An 8,502-nucleotide genomic window follows, 5' to 3' on the forward strand; every position below is an offset into this window, starting at 1 on the left:
AACCTGCGCAGGAAGAAGGTGGCGAAGGCCGAGCGGCGCCGGGAGAAGGCCCGCAGGAAGGGCCGGATCCTGCCCCAGGACCTGCAGCGGGCCGGCCTGGCGTGAGGGCCGCGGCCGCGTGGCCGCACCGCTCCCCGGCCCCTGGCTGCACGTCCACGGGAGGCCAGAGGGGAGCCTCCAAGGCGTGTGACGCCGGGCACCCCACGGTCTATGCGCTCAGGCTCCCCTGGGTGCGGATCTCGCCATCACACGTGGGCTCCTTGAGGGGGCTTGGGTCACCCGTGCAAAGGAGAATGTTGAGAAGAGGCCCACGTCCTTCAGTCCCCAGAGGGTGAACCAGACCTGGGCTCCAGCCTTGCGAGTCCACAAGCTCCCGGGGAGTTTTGGGCAGGGGGGGGCAGTGTGGGGGGCAGTGTGGAGGGCGTGGGGACCTGGCCCCTTCCTCCCCTCCCATGTTCACAGCAGCAGGAAGGGAGCGACCTTGGTGACTGATGCTGTCCAAAACTCACTCAGAAGGGACGAAAATCCAGCCTCTGTAGCTGCAGCCGAAGGTGGAGCTGACAGGCTCAGCTCGCCGGGAGGTGTTGCCAACCTCAGGCGTCATTAGGATCTGGGGATCCTAAGTTTATTTGTAAGAGGAGTGAAAATTAAGATCAGAGTGAGACATACACACTAACAATTCTAAGGTGACCACTGAAGGTAGAAACTGTACATACTAGACTAAGAGGAAGAGAAAAGTGGCCTGGGTGGGGTCGGATCAACCGAGGAGGCAGGAGAGAAAGCAAAACTATGCCCAGCGGGGGAGAAGGGAGGTGAGTGAGGCGGCAGGATGGGGCCCGAGCCTGTAGGCGACCGAAATGAATGCAAACCGATAAAACTTACGGTATGTGGATTATATTTCAATAAAGCTGTTAATAAAACTCTTGATTAAACTCCAGTTAAATTGTGACCACAAGGAAGTTGGCGTGGCTGTGTTATCCAACTTGTAGATATGGAAGGTTTGATGATGTTTGCGAGCTTGATCTCAGGGACGCAATGTGTGTCTGAAACAGCATACGCATTTCTAGCACAGAAGGGTGATAAAAACCGACCACCTGCTCCTCCATAAAACAACTCTGACATCTCGAGAGATCGGCATCATACAAAATACATTATCTGGCCATAGCACGATTTAAAATTTAAGAGGTAATCGTTAAAATGTTACATTTGGAAGTTGAACAGCACAATTCTAAATTACTTATGAGTCAGAACAATTCCTAATGGATGTTAGAGAGTATTTAAGACTGAAAGATAATGAAAATGCTGTGAATTAAAATTTGTGGGACACAGCTAAAGCGGTGCGGAAAGCATTCTACAGCCTTCCCGGCTGCGTGCGTGCGTGCGTATTCTTGGATATACGGTAGGAAGGGGCCGAATCGTGTAGCACGGTTTCCTACCGTCTGGTTGACCTGCAGCTCCGTCCCAGCATCCTGTTGTCCCACCACCCTGCCCCCAGCAATTTCTCCCAAATTATTTTCTGTCAGGACAGTTGAGAGCGTAACCCGTGAAAATGGCAGAGGAGCCTCTCGACAGGCCCGGTGGGTGTTCACCCACTCACGTGTCAGCTTGGGCACTGCCCTGAGGACTCGGCCAGGAAACCCCCCTCCAGCTCGAGTGCTGCTGTGGCCCCCGCTTTGTCGTAGCTGGTGTGCAGGGAGAGCAGACAAGCATTTGGGTGCATTTACCCAGCACTTAAAGGAGCCACCCCACCCTGCGGTCCTTGAGTTTCTCAGGCCTTCCCATTTTACGGTGTTCAGCTGGTCTCAAAATTCTGCCTTCAAAAGACATTTGTCTTGGGACCACATCTCGAGATAAGGTGATCCGTAGGTGTGTGCCAATATGTCCAGGGTCCCATTCCTTCACACTAACTGGATTGCTAATACCCTCAGCTAAAATCCAGCCGGATTATAAATCCCAGATTTTCCCTGTACCAGTCATGACAGGTCGTGTTACGTTGCATTACACGAGTACCTTTTAATAAAAGTAAAAGACTGATCACTAGGTGACTCAGCTAATAAAAACAGAACTTCAACTGGGTGAAGAACATTTACCGAGAACCTACACACGACGACGAGAGAAAAAGTTCCTGCCAAGATCAGGAACAAGGGCAGAATGTTTCCCATCACTGCTTTTCAACACCACACTAGAAGTCCTAGGACATGCAATAAGACAAGAAAAATAAGGGGCATCCAGATTGGGAAGGAAGAAATCAAACCGCAGTTGACGTGATCCATGTCGGAAATCCAAAAGAAGCGGCCAAAAGGAAAAAAGCGATTATATGCGGGAATCCGCCCCGCCGAAGTTGCGCTGGGGCTGGGGCGAGCGAGGCATCATACTGGGAACATTCCTACAGCTTCCTTTCCTCTCGGGACAGCTGGGGAAATGCCCGTTGCCCTGAAATACCAACTTTTCCCTCTCACAGTGACGCTGTCAAATATCTGTGCCAGGAAATGCCTCATTCATGAATCAGCTTCAGAATAGGAATTAGCATGGGACCCACGCAACGATTACCACAGTAAAAAGAAGAACAAGTCGAAACGTGGCGAATGAACCCATGCCGGAATATTTTTTTTTGCCAGCCACAGAACAGATGGAACTTTTTCAAATATGTCTCCATGCATTAAAAAAAAGAAGCCATCACCTCTCTACTGCAAAATCCAAAGCAGAAAAACAAGCTTACAGAGGAGGTAGTCGACAGAAGGACTGAAAATGTAAGTTAGACATCGAGAGCGGAAGGACGAGAAATCACAACATTAGAAGCAGCATATGAAAGAATAAACTGCTAAAAATCATTATGGGACAAAGAAAAAAACACGAAAACAAGGAAATGGAATAAGACGTTTAAAACGTTTAGAGAGGATAGCTATGAAAGACAAACAAGACATACACAATAGAGGTCCCCAAAGAAGAAGACAGAAATTTAGGAATAGAAAAAAAAAAAAAAACTTAAAAACAAAATCCAAGAAACCTTGGTAGGAATTAAATATACGACTCTCCAGAATGAATATCCACAGTCCCAGGAGAAAATTCACCCCGAATGTCCCACACATATCTGTCCTGGTGAGGTGTGCTGGGCTTCACAATCAAAAGTAATCCTTAGACAGCTATGCGAAAATTCCAAATTATGTGTAAGGGACAAAAATCTGGCATCATGCTTCCTCATAGTAATGTCCAACCTCAGAAGCGACTGGGGATGCTGCCACCAAGTCTCCGGCAATAAGCGAGTGTGCCCGAGAACGTTCCACGGAGCCAAACTCTCATTCGAGTTTAAGACAACAAACCGGTCATTCTGAACACAGAACCCAGGAATATCGATCCCACGAACCCTTCTTGAAGAAGCCACTCGAGGACAAGCCTCAGCAGCCACATGTTAAGTGGGCAAAGGATAACCAAAAGATTAGTGTTAATGGGACTCTACTTAAGCATAGGACCAAGTCAGACATGAGGCCAAGACCATCGTTCCAGAAGGTCAACAGAATAATATAATTCTCACAACTGGGAGAGCAAATGGGAGATGTTAAAACAAGGGATTTCTTCATCTTTATAGATAGGAATAAATGGTATCGTTTAAAAACGGAAATCCAAGTAACAGAGGCATAGGTTTATTCACAGTAAATATGTAGCAGCATAATAAAGTCAATAAATAAGGGAAGAAAGGGAAAGTACAGAGGGCGAAATTATTCTGATCGTAACTCCCAACGACTTAATATATATGTTGCTTAAGTAAATAGGGGATGAAATGTACTCTGTGAAATTGCGGCTATAAACATTTTCCACTGGATTAAAATCCAAATCTTTCAAATTATCAAAAACAAACAAAACAAAACAAAACACAAAAAAGCCCCACACAGTAAAAGACCTTTCAAAGCTGTGAAAACAAGAAAAAACCCAAATAACTTCACCGAACTGAGAGTAAACATATCGTAGCTAGAACTGAAAATCTGTTCAACTTCCTTATTAAAGAAAGTTTCAAACTGGATCACAAAGCAAGACTGAACTCAGGAATGAATGTAAGAAACACACTTTGAGAGGATGTGATACAGACAGGCTGACAATCGAAAGGTTCACAAAGACACTGGATGAATGCAAACAAAAGCACCAAGGATATGATCTTAACACCTGTCACCACTGATGTGTAGGGAGAAAAAGACTGAGAAAAAGAATCTACGGCCACGCCACCCTGAACAAGCCCGATGCCGTCTGATCTCGGAAGCTAAGCAGGGTTGGGCCTGGTTAGTACCTGGATGGGAGACCACCCAGGAAGACCAGGTGCTGTAGGCGTAAAAAATAAAAAATAAGAGCTTGTAAGCTGACAAGTTCCTCGCGATCTGTGAGGTCAACCAAGAGTTGCTTCACCTGAAAAAAGAAAAAACAAAAAACAAAAAACAAAAAACACCATCCTATTAATCTCTCACTCTGAGTTAACAGCAGAATTTCCTTTGCTGTAAAATGACCCCCTGCCCACGCTGCATGGGACTCCATTAAAGGGGACCTACCAAGTGTCACTTGGCTCCTTCGCGTCCTGGGACTCCTGCTAACTACCTCACGTCTATTTCTTTCTGGCCCTTGTCGCTCTTATCTTGCGTCTTCCAGGGTTCTGCCTCCCCACATAAAGATGATGGTTGTGCAAGGCTTCCAGCGGCTTCCACTGACCCAGTCAACCCCTTACCTCTGCCTCTGGGGCCCTTAGAACAAACTTCGTGCAGAGATCTTGGTTCCCACCGGCAGGGACTACTGCCTGAGCTCAGCTCTGAAGAAGTTACAGCAGACAGAACTTCGTCCCCAAACGTCCCCTTGAGAATAACAGAATAAAGTCTCTAAGCGGGGGTAATACAGGGAGGAGGCAGCAGAGCTACAGATGGATCCCGAGGGGAGGCCACGCTCTGTCTGGGGAGGTTATTCCTTCTCTGATAAATGTTCCTTTGCCTTTAACTCGGCCTCGGTCTTGAATTTTTTCCCGTGAATCCAAGGACACTCTCTGGGCGGAGTGGAACTTGAGTCCCTACTCAGGGATTCCCCAAGTTACTCATCAAGGAGGCTCCAGACCTCCCCTCCCTGGGCACTGGCTCCCCCGGGGCAGCTGCCCGAGGCCCAGGGCCTTGCGCGCCCACCCAGCTCAGCGGCAGGGCAGGGTGTCCCTTCCCGCCCCCTCTTCCCGCCAGGCAGACCCCAGGCGGCCCGAGGCTCGAGGTCGCGATTCCGACCGGGAGACGTGACAGCCGGGCGCGGGGCAGAGGCCGAGGGCCGGGAGACCCAGGGACACCCCCTAGGTGGCGCGGCGGGGCCTCCTCAGTAGACACCGGCGAGGCGGCGCGCCCGTTCCAGCCCCGTCTGCCGGGGCACAGCGCCCACACCCCACTCGCGCCCCGCGCGCGGACTCCGGCCTCACGGGCGCGGTCACACGTCCCCACGTCCCCGAAGGCCCGCCCCAGACCACCTGACATCCCGCGCCCCTTGGCGCCCCGCCCCCCCGACCTCCGGTGCCCCCAGCGGAGTGGCGTCCCGGTCCCTGCTCCGGCGCCGACGCCCCACGGAGCTCGTCACCTCGAAGGGCGCGGACTCGGCGGAGGCCTTCGGGGCCCCGCGGGAGGTGGACACCCTGGGTTTGCCCCAGCCGAGGGCCCTTCGGCCCCCCGCGACTGTGCTGAGCGCCTGCTCCCTGCAGCCAGGGCTGCGCTGGGCCTGGGCCTGTGCCGGAGGAAGCTGGGGGGGCAGCGGGCGGCCCCGGCAGAGGACCCTGTCCCCGCCCCCGGGAAGGGACATCCTCGGGGTGGGCGAAATCACCACGAGGGCCGCTCCTCTCCGGCTGGTGCTCACCGAAAGCCTTTCCAGAGATTTCCTTATACTCTCCCGGGCACATCTAGGAAGTGCCACAACGACCCCGTTCCTCCGGTGGGGAAACTGAGGCACGGGGCGGGGGAGGCAGTCTCGAAGGCGGAGCCAGGTGCCTTGGTGCCTTGCTCAGTCCTTGAACTCGGCTTCCTTACGTCCCTGGCTCCATCCGCTCTCCTTTTCACCAGAATGTCCCTTCCCCTCTGCGGTGGCCGACAGGGAGCCCAAGCCCGGGAGTCCGGGTCTTCGGGGGGGCTGACGCTCCGCCTCCCGTCAAGCCCCTCCCATCTCTGCTGCTCCAAGCCCCTCCCATCTCTGACTGAGGACCCGGTCCCCTCCAGCAGGAAACCAACCAGGGTCGCATCGCTCTCTCCTACCCCGTGGTCCACTGGGACTCTGGTATCCTGGAGAAGAACACCCGCCCACCCGAGAACCCGCCCACCAGTACCCCGGAGTCTGCGGGGAGCATCCTTACCCCAGCCGGCCTCCTGCGGAACCAGGTGGACACCGCGTAGGCCTCAGGTGAAGGGCATCCCATCGCCAGCCCCCCTGGTTCTCTTGATCTGCCACACCTGCCCCGCCATGCCGCCCTGGGGCCCGCCCCTGCTGGAGGACCCCTTCCGCCCGCCCTTTAACAGCAACTCGGGTCTGCGGAGCGCTCTTAAGTGCTTTTCCTGTTATTAGCTTAATCTTCCCCCAAACCCTGCCTTTAGGAGGGAGCCAAGGCACCGAGAGCGGACGTCGCCTGCACAAAGGAAGCGGGGGACCCAGGGTTTGGACCCGAGAGGTCCGGTCCAGAGGCTGCTCTCTTAAGCACCCAAACCCAATTCTTGTCCAACCTCCTGGTTCCTAAAAAAGCTGCTTGAGTCTCTCCCGCTCTCCTTAAGCCCCCATCCCCCGCCCCCTTCTGCATCCCAGAGGGCCGGGCTGGGCCTTGGGGCAGCTTCTACGTGAGGGCACCAAGTCCTGGAAAGGGGCTGAGATTTCACCCCACCTGCAAACTGACAGCCCGGCCTGTCGCTGTTTCCTAGATGCTGGCAGGAGGCGGCGTTCAGGGGTCAGAGACAAAGGACTTCTTACTGCATGGCAGAGAGATGCAGGCTTCATGTTCCCATGAGGTCCCTGTGGCCTCCAAGTCCCAGCCTGGTGACAGATGGCTCAAATGTCCCGAGGACGTTGTCTTTCCTCTAGCCTCGTTCCTGGAACTCCAAGAGCCTTGCTTAGACCTCTGGTCTGACTGAGCTTCTGTGCATTAAACCCGCCGGGAGGCCATATCGGCCCGGGGTGGAGATGTCATCTATCGACCCGTCAAACGGTTGCTTTCATCCTGCCGCCAGAATTTGGCCCTGTGCCCGCGTGGAGCAGGCCCTGGAAAAACGCCTGTGGGAAGAAACAAGCCGAGCGCAAGCGGCACAGAATCGCCTTCACCTGCCTCCCGCAAGCGGCACAGAATCGCCTTCACCTGCCTCCCTCCTCCGGGTGCTGGCGGCCCCAGCACATTCCCAGGGGACCGACGCCCCGCCCCACGGCCGAGCCACCTCCAATCCAGTCTTTCTTCCTTCCGCCTTGTCGCCTCCCCAGCGTGCCCTCGCCTTCTGACCCGAAGCTGGGCGGTCAGACTGCGCGCATGGTGTGTGCGCCTGCGTGGATGCCCCGAGGGCGGGGATGGGGGGGTCTGCCAGGATCTTCGGGGCTCTCAATCCCAAAGCAAACCCCACGGGAGGGGTGAGGCTGGCCTAGGAAGCCAGAACGCTCCCTGCTCCTCTGGACTCTACCCGGTACTTCTGGGCCTCAGGCAAGTCCCTGCCTCCCTTAGCCTCAGTTTCTCAATTGTCCAATGAGGCGTTGGACAAGGAACTATTTAACTCGGCTCGAGGTGGTCGTGACCCGGTCCGTACTCTCTGGGTGCGCGCGGTGGGGACGTGCTCAAGGATAGAGCCCCGTTCCAGCCTCCCCGCAAGGGTGCGCAGGTTGACCCCGCAAGGGGCAGCGGGCGCCGGGCGCGCGCGTGGGATCTGTGCGGCTGGTCAGCGCGTGCACGTGACCCCGCCTACCGCTCGCACTCGCAACACCAACGGCTCCCCACGCAGCTGGTCCGAATACCCCCCGTCCCCGCGCCAGCTGCTCTGTGACTCCCACATCGCCCAAGCCCTGAGACCACCCCACCCCCAAACGGGCTGGCCACAGGCTGTGGGCTGGGTGGGCGTGGAGACCTGAGGACAGGGGAGCCGCAGAATACACGCCCCACCCCCCCGGACTGTCCTGGTCCCCAGACTCTATCCAGAGCCCAGCTCGGTTCGCGACTGTGTCCGTGGACCTGGAGGTGGCAGTGGACACCGAGCCCTGGCAGGAAGGAGGTCAGGCAGCCGCTTCCCCCTCCTCTTCCACACCCCTTTTCCACTGAATTCCTGGCAGGACTCGGGGACACGAGATCCAGCCTGTCCCTGGCTACAGCCCTGGCTGGAGTAAGAGCCGGTGGACGAGGGGGCCCCACCCCCAGGACGGCCGAGTGTTGGGGGTAGCACCTGTTATTGGGGAGCCCCCTGGGCACTCAGTGCTTTCACCCCATTTTATGGATAAGCAGTGGGTGCAGAGCTCAAGGTCACTCAGCTCTGAGGGACCAAGTCCAGC

General features: G+C 55.2%; 1 pseudogene; it reads left to right on the forward strand.

The window, feature by feature from the left end:
* The first annotated feature begins 4,201 nt into the window (after positions 1-4,201).
* Positions 4,202-4,320, forward strand: LOC112484871 (annotated as a pseudogene).
* Positions 4,321-8,502: the final 4,182 nt, after the last annotated feature.

The sequence above is a fragment of the Pteropus alecto genome, unplaced genomic scaffold (assembly GCF_000325575.1).
Source record: "Pteropus alecto unplaced genomic scaffold, ASM32557v1 scaffold67, whole genome shotgun sequence".
In the NCBI taxonomy this organism is placed as follows: domain Eukaryota; kingdom Metazoa; phylum Chordata; class Mammalia; order Chiroptera; family Pteropodidae; genus Pteropus; species Pteropus alecto.